Source organism: Pristiophorus japonicus, chromosome 15 (genome assembly GCF_044704955.1).
Source record: "Pristiophorus japonicus isolate sPriJap1 chromosome 15, sPriJap1.hap1, whole genome shotgun sequence".
Classification (NCBI taxonomy): domain Eukaryota; kingdom Metazoa; phylum Chordata; class Chondrichthyes; family Pristiophoridae; genus Pristiophorus; species Pristiophorus japonicus.
In genome coordinates, this window is record NC_091991.1 from 39,396,264 (window position 1) to 39,408,421 (window position 12,158).

The 12,158-nt window shown below is 55.4% G+C and overlaps 1 protein-coding gene across 2 annotated transcripts in view; it reads left to right on the plus strand.

Annotated features, from left to right (window-relative positions):
* The window catches only part of asz1 (ankyrin repeat, SAM and basic leucine zipper domain containing 1), a 129,009-nt gene that overhangs the window by 51,821 nt on the left and 65,030 nt on the right, over positions 1 to 12,158 (plus strand). The gene's annotated exons all lie outside the window — the stretch shown is intronic.

A 12,158-nucleotide genomic window follows, 5' to 3' on the forward strand; every position in this document is an offset into this window, starting at 1 on the left:
CTCCTGATCACTGCTTTTGTGAACTATTTGTGTACCCTTTTTCACTTATACAAAATCTTCGGTGTTGCCTCAAGATAAGTTGACTGCAGAGTAGCTGTTAATGAAGAATAGGAGGAGTGGTACCTGATATAAGGTCATTAAACACAATCTTGATTGTGCAGAAAGGAACTGTTGCATGCTATGTTACACTGAATATAACAGGGATGCTAGCTGTTTCCTTGGGCCAAAGGAATATAATTTCTAGACAAATGCTTTGATGGGCAAGCAAATGTTAGAAGCTATATAAAAGGAAAAGAGCAACTAATATTTCAGAATCATCCTTGTAGCTGGCCTGATGACTTTCCAATGTATTACTCATTTTCAAGTTAGTGTACCAAAATTGTATGCACATTTATAAACTATACTATACAAATGAATTACACGAGGTTAAAATAAACTGTTGAAAATCAGATCCCCTCAAAGTGCCAAATTAACTGACTGCTTTTTATTAACTGGATATCTTCAATGATGGCGGATTAAATATCCTTGAATTTGTTTTTAAATTTGCGCTTTCCGTTTTTTAATCTCATCAGCCGCACTCTTCAAATTTAGCACATCAAGAACAGTTCTTTATCAACATTTTAATGGCCTTTTTGTGTTGACTCATTTGCTATTGTATTGGTATGGTAATGATTTGTTTTTTTGAACAGATTTGTGTAAGCTTAGACACAATTCTGATCTCTCTTAACGTATCTAATTTTGGTTTTCAGTTTCAGAATGCATTTTGTGTCAAAGTTTTCAGCCATGCACAGTTTGGGGTGCTGCTGTGGTTGTCTAATCCTTCACCCTTTTGGTTGATGCTAGCAGATGGCTTAAAAACCTGCATCACTTATGGTTCCTTCTTTATGCTCAACATCCACAAAGAGTGGTTGTGATGCATATTAACATCTAGGATTGCTCATCCTGAGGCAAAATACACCAGCAGATCCAGCTAGCAATGCTTATTTTTTAGCCAGACAGCAATGCTCTAAATTCATGTTGCCTCCTTTCATTGTTCATCGCAATAAACCTCAGGTTCCAGTTCATCAAAGATATGCGTTTCTGGCTCCAAGTTGGAGGGAATACTGAACAGTGCTAGTCACTCTGAGGAACAGTCCAAGACCATTGGTTACGTTGTGCTCTGCATTAAGTTGGACTGAATCCTGTGAGAGTCCATTTGATAGCATAGTTGTTGATGGGGTCAGCTTGGCCCATGTACTTAGCTTTCTTCTTTCCTCATTAGTTTTAAGGAATAGCTCCATGATTATGGTTTACAGTATTAAGTGGAAATGATTTGCCATTGGTATCAGGATAATGGTTACAAGTCCTTGAGTTATAATGCTCCAGCTATCCTTCATTAATTACCTCATTTACTGAATCAAAGGTCACCAAGAGCTAGCAATACTGTTTGGATCCAAAATCTGGTTATGTGCAGCTATCGATGCAGTTTATTTAAGACAAAAACACATCAACATAAAGCCTTTTCTGATTATTTTTCTTTTCTTTTCTGTCCACACTTTTTCTCTCCTTCCTGGGGTGCAATTCTTATGTTCATGGGTTGCCTCACTCAATGTTTATACATGTGGACTTCCTAACTGAGTGCTGAAGCCAATTATAGCCTCCTTCACCATCCCTTCTACATCAAAACAGGGTTCAGACCTGGCGCTTCCTAATTTGTCTGACTCAGGTACTCACTGCTTTAACTAGCTGAGCCTCCAACAATTTTACCTTGAACACAAGTTCACTCTATTGGTTACAGAACAGTCTCTGGATTCATTTTAGTTCTAATGGCCCCAAGTTTCCACATGATTTGCTCCTGAATTTTAGGAGCAACTGGTGCAGAACGGAGTATCTTAGAAATCGGAATTCTCCACATTTAGTTTTCTGCAGTTCTAGTCAGGTAGAACAGTTTCACTTTGGAACAGAATTTTTTTTTCAAAAGGGGGCGTGTCCGGCCACTGACGCCTGATTTGAAAGTTTCCACAGTGAAAACGTACTCCAAACTAACTTAGAATGGAGTAAGTGAAGATTTTTGTACGCTTGAAAAAACCTTGTCTACACTTTAAAAAAATCAGGCGCAGGTTACAAATTAGGCGTAGGGAACGAGGTGGGGAGGGGTGGGTGGGGAAGGGAAGGGAAGTCATTAAATTCTACAATCAATCCTTAGTTATACTTGTACAAATATTATACAAATAATTCCAACCTGAATAAAAATTTATAAGCAAAGAAAAGATTAAATAAACCATGTTCCTACCTGTGTGAAAGTGCTTCAGGCAGGCCTTTCAGGCAGCGGTGTGGCGTCAGTGTCTCGACGGCAGCGGCAGGCAGCAAGCAGCCTTCGAGCTGAGCTGTGGTGCTTGAGGCAGGCCTTCATTCCCCGCGAAGATGCAGCACCCGGACGGACTTGAGGCCATTCGGCCATGGGATTGCAGCGGCGTCAGTGGCTGGCCGGGAGCCGAAGAATGAACACAGGACACACGCAGCTGCAGATTTAAAATTCTTTAGGCCGTTCGGCCACGCTTATGGGGCGGCGTCAGTGGCTCGAAGGCAGCCGAAGAATCAGGAGCGGACGTGAGGCCATTCGGCCATGGGATTGCAGTGGCGTCAGTGGCTGGTCGGGAGCCGAAGAAAGAACAGCAGCAGCCTTCGAGCTGTGAGGGGGACTGACTGAGGCCATTTGGACAGGGAGAGGCAGCCACATCGACATCTTTATACTTAAATTTGCAGAATGGGTGCACCACATATTATGCAATGGTTTGCTTCCTCATGCAAGAAATTCTTTGTTCTTGGTGGACGTTGATCCATTGCAAAGTTGAATTGGCACTTTTATTTCTCCAAACACACAGTCCTTAATTTGCAGGCACCGGTTCTGCAAGTTTAGCAGTGAAAAGCTGAACTCACTGATTTCAGCAGGTGATTTATTCAGCAGTGCTGCTAAAAGCACTCCCTCACACACAGAAATATCAAAAAAATTAAAATACAAGCCTTTGCAGGGGTCCAAGAAACAAATCTTCACTTTCTGCAGCACTTTTAAAAATGGCCGCGTGCCAATGTTTATTTCAGACTACGCGTGCGCGAGCGCTCCAACGCGCACACGCCGGGTTGCCGGCACCCAGAAGCCTCATTTCAATTGTACCCGCCCCCTCCTACTTACAAAATCGCCGCGAGTGGTAGGCTCCACCCCCTGTGCGCCGCGCCAAGCAGACATCGAGCTCCAAGGAGCTCGAGAATACCGCACTTTTTTTTTCGGCGCGAAAAACAGGCGCCCAGCTCTGAGGTGCGCCTTTTTCGACGCGTGTGGAAACTTGGGGCCATTGTGTGTAACTGTAACCATAATTTTGTTCACAAGAGGGTGCTACCTATCCAAAAATTAAGTTACAGAATTAATATTTTCTTTTCTAAATCTTTGAGAGCAAATTGACCAGCATGAGTAAATACATTTAGTTTCATTGGGCCCAAGTTTCCGCCCTCTGTAAAAACAGCGCTCCTCCATGAGGTGCGGCAAATTTCTGAAATAAAAAGGGTGCCGAAAACTTATCTTGTGATTCTGCGAGCACCTCAGGACGTTTTTAGCCTCGGCATGGCGCAGCACAAAGGGTCAGGGGCGGAGCCAGGTCCCGGCGCTGAAAACAGTGGCGGACCTCTGCACATGCGCGCTAGAGTGTGCGCGCATGTGCAGTAGCTCTTCGAAGCCCGAATCTGTGCAGGCTGCGTGGTAGGGGCCCAAATAACGCCATTTTTAGCCCTGGCCAAATGGGCTCACCGAGCATTGAAAATCGGGAGTCGGCTTCCCTTTTATTCAGCTCCACCCTCTCGCCCGTTCAGCTCCCCCCTCTCTCCCTCCCTCCTGTTAAGCTCCCGCCCTCCCTCCTCCATTTCATCCCCCCGCCCCTCCCCGTTCAACTCTTCCCCCCCCACTCCCCATGCAACTCTTTTCCACCTCCCTCCTCCAGTTCACCCGCCCCTCCCCGTTCAGCTCTCTTCTCCCCCCCACTACACTCACTTCCCCGTTCAGCTCCCCCCGGCCCCCACCCCCCACCCCCCCCCCCCAGTTCATCCTCCCTCCCCCCCAGTTCATCCTCCCTCCCATTAAGCTCCCTCCCGTTCATTCCCCCCCCCCCCCTCCCGTTCATTCACCCCCCCCCTCCCGTTCATTCACCCCCCCCCTCCCGTTCATTCACCCCCCCCCTCCCGTTCATTCACCCCCCCCCCCTCCCGTTCATTCACCCCCCCCCCCTCCCGTTCATTCTCCCCCCCCCCTCCCGTTCATTTCCCCCCCCCCTCCCGTTCATTTCCCCCCCCCCCCCGTTCATTTCCCCCCCCTCCCGTTCATTCCCCCCCCCCCTCCCGTTCATTCCCCCCCCCCTCCCGTTCATTCACCCCCCCCTCCCGTTCATTCTCCCCCCCCCCCCTCCCGTTCATTCTCCCCCCCCTCCCGTTCATTCTCCCCCCCCTCCCGTTCATTCTCCCCCCCCTCCCGTTCATTCTCCCCCCCCTCCCGTTCATTCTCCCCCCCCCTCCCGTTCATTTCCCCCCCCCTCCCGTTCATTTCCCCCCCCCTCCCGTTCATTTCCCCCCCCTCCCGTTCATTTCCCCCCCCCTCCCGTTCATTTCCCCCCCCCTCCCGTTCATTTCATTTTCCCCCCCCTCCCGTTCATTTCATTTCCCCCCCCCCTCCCGTTCATTTCCCCCCCCCTCCCGTTCATTTCCCCCCCCCTCCCGTTCATTTCCCCCCCCTCCCGTTCATTTCCCCCCCCCTCCCGTTCATTTCCCCCCCCCTCCCGTTCATTTCCCCCCCCCTCCCGTTCATTCCCCCCCCCTCCCGTTCATTCCCCCCCCCTCCCGTTCATTCCCCCCCCCTCCCGTTCATTCCCCCCCCCTCCCGTTCATTCCCCCCCCCTCCCGTTCATTCCCCCCCCCTCCCGTTCATTCCCCCCCCTCCCGTTCATTCCCCCCCCCCTCCCGTTCATTCCCCCCCCCTCCCGTTCATTCCCCCCCCCTCCCGTTCATTCCCCCCCCCTCCCGTTCATTCCCCCCCCCTCCCGTTCATTCCCCCCCCCTCCCGTTCATTCCCCCCCCCCCCTCCCGTTCATTCCCCCCCCCCCTCCCGTTCATTCCCCCCCCCTCCCGTTCATTCCCCCCCCCCCTCCCGTTCATTCCCCCCCCCCTCCCGTTCATTCCCCCCCCCTCCCGTTCATTCCCCCCCCCTCCCGTTCATTCCCCCCCCCCTCCCGTTCATTTCCCCCCCCCTCCCGTTCATTTCCCCCCCCCTCCCGTTCATTTCCCCCCCCTCCCGTTCATTTCCCCCCCCTCCCGTTCATTTCCCCCCCCTCCCGTTCATTCCCCCCCCTCCCGTTCATTCCCCCCCCTCCCGTTCATTCCCCCCCCTCCCGTTCATCCCCCCCCCCCCCGTTCATTCTCCCCCCCCCCTCCCGTTCATTCTCTCCCCCCCCCCCCCCCCCCCTGTTCATTCTCCCCCCCCCCCCCCTCCCGTTCATTCTCCCCCCCCCCCTCCCGTTCATTCCTCCCCCCCCCCCCTCCCGTTCATTCCTCCCCCCCCCCCCCCCTCCCGTTCATTCCTCCCCCCCCCCCCCCCCCCCCCCTCCCGTTCATTCCTCCCCCCCCCTCCCGTTCATTCCTCCCCCCCCCCCTCCCGTTCATTCCTCCCCCCCCCCTCCCGTTCATTCCTCCCCCCCCCCTCCCGTTCATTCCTCCCCCCCCCCTCCCGTTCATTCCTCCCCCCCCCCTCCCGTTCATTCCTCCCCCCCCTCTCCCGTTCATTCCTCCCCCCCCCCTCCCCGTTCATTCCTCCCCCCCCCTCCCGTTCATTCCTCCCCCCCCCCTCCCGTTCATTCCCCCCCCCTCCCGTTCATTCCCCCCCCCTCCCGTTCATTCCCCCCCCCTCCCGTTCATTCCCCCCCCCTCCCGTTCATTCCCCCCCCCTCCCGTTCATTCCCCCCCCCCCTCCCGTTCATTCCCCCCCCCCTCCCGTTCATGCCCCCCCCTCCCCGTTCATGCCCCCCCCTCCCGTTCATGCCCCCCCCCTCCCGTTCATGCCCCCCCCCTCCCGTTCATGCCCCCCCCCCTCCCCGTTCATGCCCCCCCCCTCCCGTTCATGCCCCCCCCCCTCCCGTTCATGCCCCCCCCCTCCGTTCATGCCCCCCCCCTCCCGTTCATGCCCCCCCCTCCCGTTCATGCCCCCCCCCTCCCGTTCATGCCCCCCCCCTCCCGTTCATGCCCCCCCCTCCCGTTCATGCCCCCCCCTCCCGTTTCATGCCCCCCCCCTCCCCGTTCATGCCCCCCCCCCTCCCGTTCATGCCCCCCCCCTCCCGTTCATGCCCCCCCCTCCCGTTCATGCCCCCCCCCTCCCGTTCATGCCCCCCCCTCCCGTTCATGCCCCCCCCCCTCCCGTTCATGCCCCCCCCCTCCCGTTCATGCCCCCCCCCTCCCGTTCATGCCCCCCCCTCCCTGTTCATGCCCCCCCCCTCCCGTTCATGCCCCCCCCCTCCCGTTCATGCCCCCCCCCTCCCGTTCATGCCCCCCCCCTCCCGTTCATGCCCCCCCCCTCCCGTTCATGCCCCCCCCCTCCCGTTCATGCCCCCCCCTCCCGTTCATGCCCCCCCCCTCCCGTTCATGCCCCCCCCCTCCCGTTCATGCCCCCCCCCCTCCCGTTCATGCCCCCCCCTCCCGTTCATGCCCCCCCCCTCCCGTTCATGCCCCCCCCCTCCCGTTCATGCCCCCCCCCTCCCGTTCATGCCCCCCCCCTCCCGTTCATGCCCCCCCCCTCCCGTTCATGCCCCCCCCCTCCCGTTCATGCCCCCCCCCTCCCGTTCATGCCCCCCCCTCCCGTTCATGCCCCCCCCCTCCCGTTCATGCCCCCCCCCTCCCGTTCATGCCCCCCCCCTCCGTTCATGCCCCCCCCCTCCCGTTCATGCCCCCCCTCCCGTTCATGCCCCCCCCTCCGTTCATGCCCCCCCCCTCCCGTTCATGCCCCCCCCCTCCCGTTCATGCCCCCCCCCTCCCGTTCATGCCCCCCCTCCCGTTCATGCCCCCCCCCTCCCGTTCATGCCCCCCTCCCGTTCATGCCCCCCCCTCCCGTTCATGCCCCCCCCTCCCGTTCATGCCCCCCCTCCCGTTCATGCCCCCCCCTCCCGTTCATGCCCCCCCCTCCCGTTCATGCCCCCCCCTCCCGTTCATGCCCCCCCCCCTCCCCGTTCATGCCCCCCCCTCCCGTTCATGCCCCCCCCCTCCCGTTCATGCCCCCCCCCTCCCGTTCATGCCCCCCCCCTCCCGTTCATGCCCCCCCCCTCCCGTTCATGCCCCCCCCCTCCCGTTCATGCCCCCCCCCTCCCGTTCATGCCCCCCCCCTCCCGTTCATGCCCCCCCCCTCCCGTTCATGCCCCCCCCCCCTCCCGTTCATGCCCCCCCCCCCTCCCGTTCATGCCCCCCCCCCCTCCCGTTCATGCCCCCCCCCCTCCCGTTCATGCCCCCCCCCTCCCGTTCATGCCCCCCCCTCCCGTTCATGCCCCCCCCCTCCCGTTCATGCCCCCCCCTCCCGTTCATGCCCCCCCCCTCCCGTTCATGCCCCCCCCTCCCGTTCATGCCCCCCCCCTCCCGTTCATGCCCCCCCCCTCCCGTTCATGCCCCCCCCCTCCCGTTCATGCCCCCCCCCTCCCGTTCATGCCCCCCCCTCCCGTTCATGCCCCCCCCTCCCGTTCATGCCCCCCCCCTCCCGTTCATGCCCCCCCCCTCCCGTTCATGCCCCCCCCTCCCGTTCATGCCCCCCCCCTCCCGTTCATTCCCCCCCCCTCCCGTTCATTCCCCCCCCTCCCCGTTCATTCCCCCCCCTCCCCGTTCATTCCCCCCCCCTCCCCGTTCATTCCCCCCCCCCACCCCGTTCATCACCCCCCCCCCCCCCGTTCATCCTTCCCCCCCCCCCCTCCCATTCATCCTCCCTCTCTTCCCTCCCTTCCTCCCATTCATCCTCCCTCTCTTCCCTCCCTTCCTCCCATTCATCCTCCCTCTCTTCCCTCCCTTCCTCCCATTCAGCTCTTCCCCCCCCCCCCCCCACCCCCATCCCTCTCTCCCGTTCGGCTTCCCGCCCCGTTCGGCATGGCCCCCCCCCCCTCCCCGTTCGGCCCCGCTCCCCCTCCCTCTTCCACGCTCCCCCCTCCCTCTTCCACGCTCCCCCCTCCCTCTTCCACGCTCCCCCCTCCCTCTTCCACGCTCCCCCCTCCCTCTTCCACGCTCCCCCCTCCCTCTTCCACGCTCCCCCCTCCCTCTTCCACGCTCCCCCCTCCCTCTTCCACGCTCCCCCCTCCCTCTTCCACGCTCCCCCCTCCCTCTTCCACGCTCCCCCCTCCCTCTTCCACGCTCCCCCCTCCCTCTTCCACGCTCCCCCCTCCCTCTTCCACGCTCCCCCCTCCCTCTTCCACGCCCCCCCCTCCCTCTTCCACGCCCCCCCCTCCCTCTTCCACGCCCCCCCCCTCCCTCTTCCACGCCCCCCCCCCTCCCTCCCTCCCCTCGCTGTCAGAAACACAGAGAGACGCACTCTGGGGGGGCCCCGTCCCAGCATACAGTTGGAGGGCTCCCGGTGCTGCAGTAGGTGAGTAGAAACGTAATTTTTTATTTATCGATTGATTTTTTCATTTTTTTTTAATTATTTTTTTGATTGATTTGTTGGTTGATTTATTTATCATTTATTATTGATGATGGCTCTTTATTTGTAAAACTGAAGTGTTTAATGTTTGTAAACTTCCCTCCCCCTCCCATCTCTCGTTCCCTATTCCTGATTTATAATTGTAGGCAAGGTTTTTCTGAGCGAACAAAAATCTACACTTACTCCATTCTAAGTTAGTTTGGAGTAAGTTTTCACTGCCTAAACTTGCAAAACAAGTGGCTGGACACGTCCCGTTTTGAAAAGAAAAATCTGTTCTAAAATGAAACTATTCTAAATCACTAGAACTGGAGCAAACTAAATGCTGAGAATTGCAATTTCTAAGATGCTCGATTCTAATCTCGTTGCTCCAAAAAAATAGGATCAACACAGTCCGAAACTTGAGCCCATTAAAGGAAACATTAAGATTAGCATAATGCTCCAAGACTGGGAACCAATGAAGCAATAATTTTTGTTGGAATGCAAATATAAATTTGATGGATTTCCTATTCATTTGGGTCATAGTTTTCTTTACCTGTTGTATCTTGTATTAATCGACTGTACAGTGCCATATTATTGGTTATTCACCATCAGGAGACCATATAGGCTCAATTTTTGTCACCATTGGGTGCTGTTTTTTTGCCATCCACTGATTTTCTTTAAGAAATCGTGAATTTGCAACTTTCCTCAGTTTGTACGCCGGCGACGAATTCCAGCACTGGAATTTTTCTACGGCAGATTTTTTGGCGCAGGTCTGGGTGAAGACTGAATTCCGCGTTGTTTTTGGCCCTTTTTTAGCCATTTAACCGATTTTCACCAACACCAATTTTTTTCAGGACAGCGCAGAGCGCCCTTAAGTACCGATCAGAAAAACCCGACCTTAATTTAAGGAAATCAGCGATGAGTATATTTCTGATTTTTTTGGAGCGAGGGAAGGAGAAAATTTAAAACACAAATTTATGATGATTTTTGCAGAGGGAACTCGGAAAATAACTCTGAAAGATCATTTTTCCCACAGAATATTAGAAAATTAATTTTTCCCACAATGTTAGAAATGTAATTTTTTCCATGTTATGTGAAAAGGCAAATTGTGACTCCACTCCATCACAGAATCTCTGTTCACAAGGCCCTAGGTATGAGTTGGCGGACTGCCGGCCGGCCGGCGGCAGGATCACTCCCTCGGCCGGACACAAGCACAGGAGCTCGGCGCTTGGATCCCATCCCCCCCCCCCCCCCAGGGCTTCTTTCCAAGCTGAGCACCGATCTCCTGTGTTTCTGTCCGGCTGAGGGAGCGATTCTGCCGACCGGCACTCCACAACAGCAAATATCTGCATTTCGGCAAAACCTACAAGTAAAGTGCTATAAATCACTGTGCGTTGCGTCTCCATTGAGGCAGAGCCTAGTGTTGCGCATGCGCAGACCGGGGCGTCACTCAGCAAAGATGTGTGCGCTTCAATAAGTACTGTCTCTCAATAACAAGAATAACAAAATTAACAATAATTATGGGTACAACTCTGACTATGCCTCATGTCATAAGGTTCATTTGCATGCGTGCCATGCAGATGCGATGGATAATACGACGCCAACATCGCAGAAACCAGATCGCTCGGGAATTGATGGGGAGGAGGCATACCCTGATCGAATCTACAGGGACCTGAGTGAGGCAGACTGTATTCGCAGGCTGCGATTTAAAAACGAGGTCATCGCAGACATATGGCCAAGAAGTGGCAGGAGGACTGACCTACCTGTGGAAGTGAAGGTCACTGCAGCACTTGCCTTCTATGCTTCTAGCTCATTTCAAGCAGCAACTGGGGACATATGATTCATTTCACAGCATGCCATACATTGCTGCATTCGACAGGTGACTGCTGTACTGTATGCCAAAAGGGACCAGTTCATCAATTTCCCTATGACCACGCAGGCAATGCGCGACAGGGCTGTGGGATTCTCCAGAATTGCTGGCTTTCTCCATATCACCTTCAGAGCACCTCTGGGCGACTCAGAGGTTTATCGCAATATGAAAGGGTTCCACTCCCTAAATGTCCAGCTCATCTGTGACGATATGCATCACATCATGACAGTGGATGTCAAATATCCAGGCAGCATCCATGATGCTTTCATCCTACTTGAGAGCGTTATATCTACCATGTTTCAGGAGCTGCCAGAAGGGCACAGCTGGTTGCTCAGGGACAAATGGTACCGGCTCGCCACCTGGCTTATGCCCCCCCCCCCCCCCCCCACGCAATCCCTGCACTGAGCCAGAGCGTCGGTACAACATGTCGCACATAACGACACGGAGCATCATAGAGCGGATAATTGGCATACTGAAGCAGCGTTTCCGATGTCTGGACCACTCTGGAGGCTACCTGCAATATGCCGCTCACCACGTCTGTCAGTTCACTGCTGTGCTGCATGCTGCACAATGGCCATCATGTTGCAGACTTCTGCTTCCTCACCCCGACCCCAATGTTTTTTTCTGCTTTCTGTGCGAAGGCACATTTGTTGGTGGGTTTGGAGAGGGACAGACCTAGCAGACAGCATTGTGGAAGGCTCGGGTTCCTCTTCGGATTCTTCCTCAGCCTTTGGATCAACGCGCGGCGCACTACCTGAGGTTGGTCTGGGGATTGGAAAGTGAGTGTCAGCAGTTGATGCTGGCAATTGCTGTTGGGCAATAAATGCACACTTATTGCAGCAGCTATCTCTGCCATTCCCTCCCTCATCTGTTCCGACATCCCCTCCCTCATCTGTCCCAACAGTGCTCCCATTCCTCCAGAAAGTGTTGCTACTTCTACTGACAGTCCCGCTAATTATGCCCTCACCCCACCACTGGAGTCCAGGAGCGATCTCGTTAGCTCAATGCTCTCCCCACTAATTCCTATGAGCTGTCCTATGTCCCCTGCATTTGCATTCCAGGTTGAGCTCTCCTTCCCATCCTCCTCCGCTGTCTCCCAGGTATGGCTTGCTGCAGCCCACTGGGACCTGCAGCCTCAGACTGTACCCCATGAAATGTCACGTTGGTTGTATCGCTCAGCAAACATCTTGCCGTCCTCAGGGGGTTCACTGGCTCCAATTCCAATGTAACCATCTCAGTATTGGGGTCTTCCTGTTGCCCTTCATTCTCCAGCTCATCCTCATCATGATCTTGATGAAGAATATCTGGACTGACAGCTTCCTGATCATGCTCTGCTTCTATTTCTGCTTCAGCTTCAGTCTCTTCCTGATGCGCAACATCTGCAAAACATAACCGAGCAGATGTTTGGTTAGCAGCAGGGGCAGGGTGACACGAGTCCGCGGATCACACAGCACAGGCTCTTTTCAAAGACCACGATGCCAACCCAGATTGTGCAATTTGCAGAGCTTACCCTCTATCAGTAACCTGGGCCCAACTTCCACGTTGGTGGGTGATCATCTCTTCTCACACACACAAACACTATTGTTCACTTGATGCCTTTGTTCTGCAAGTGTGCCAGTTTTCACTGGAGCT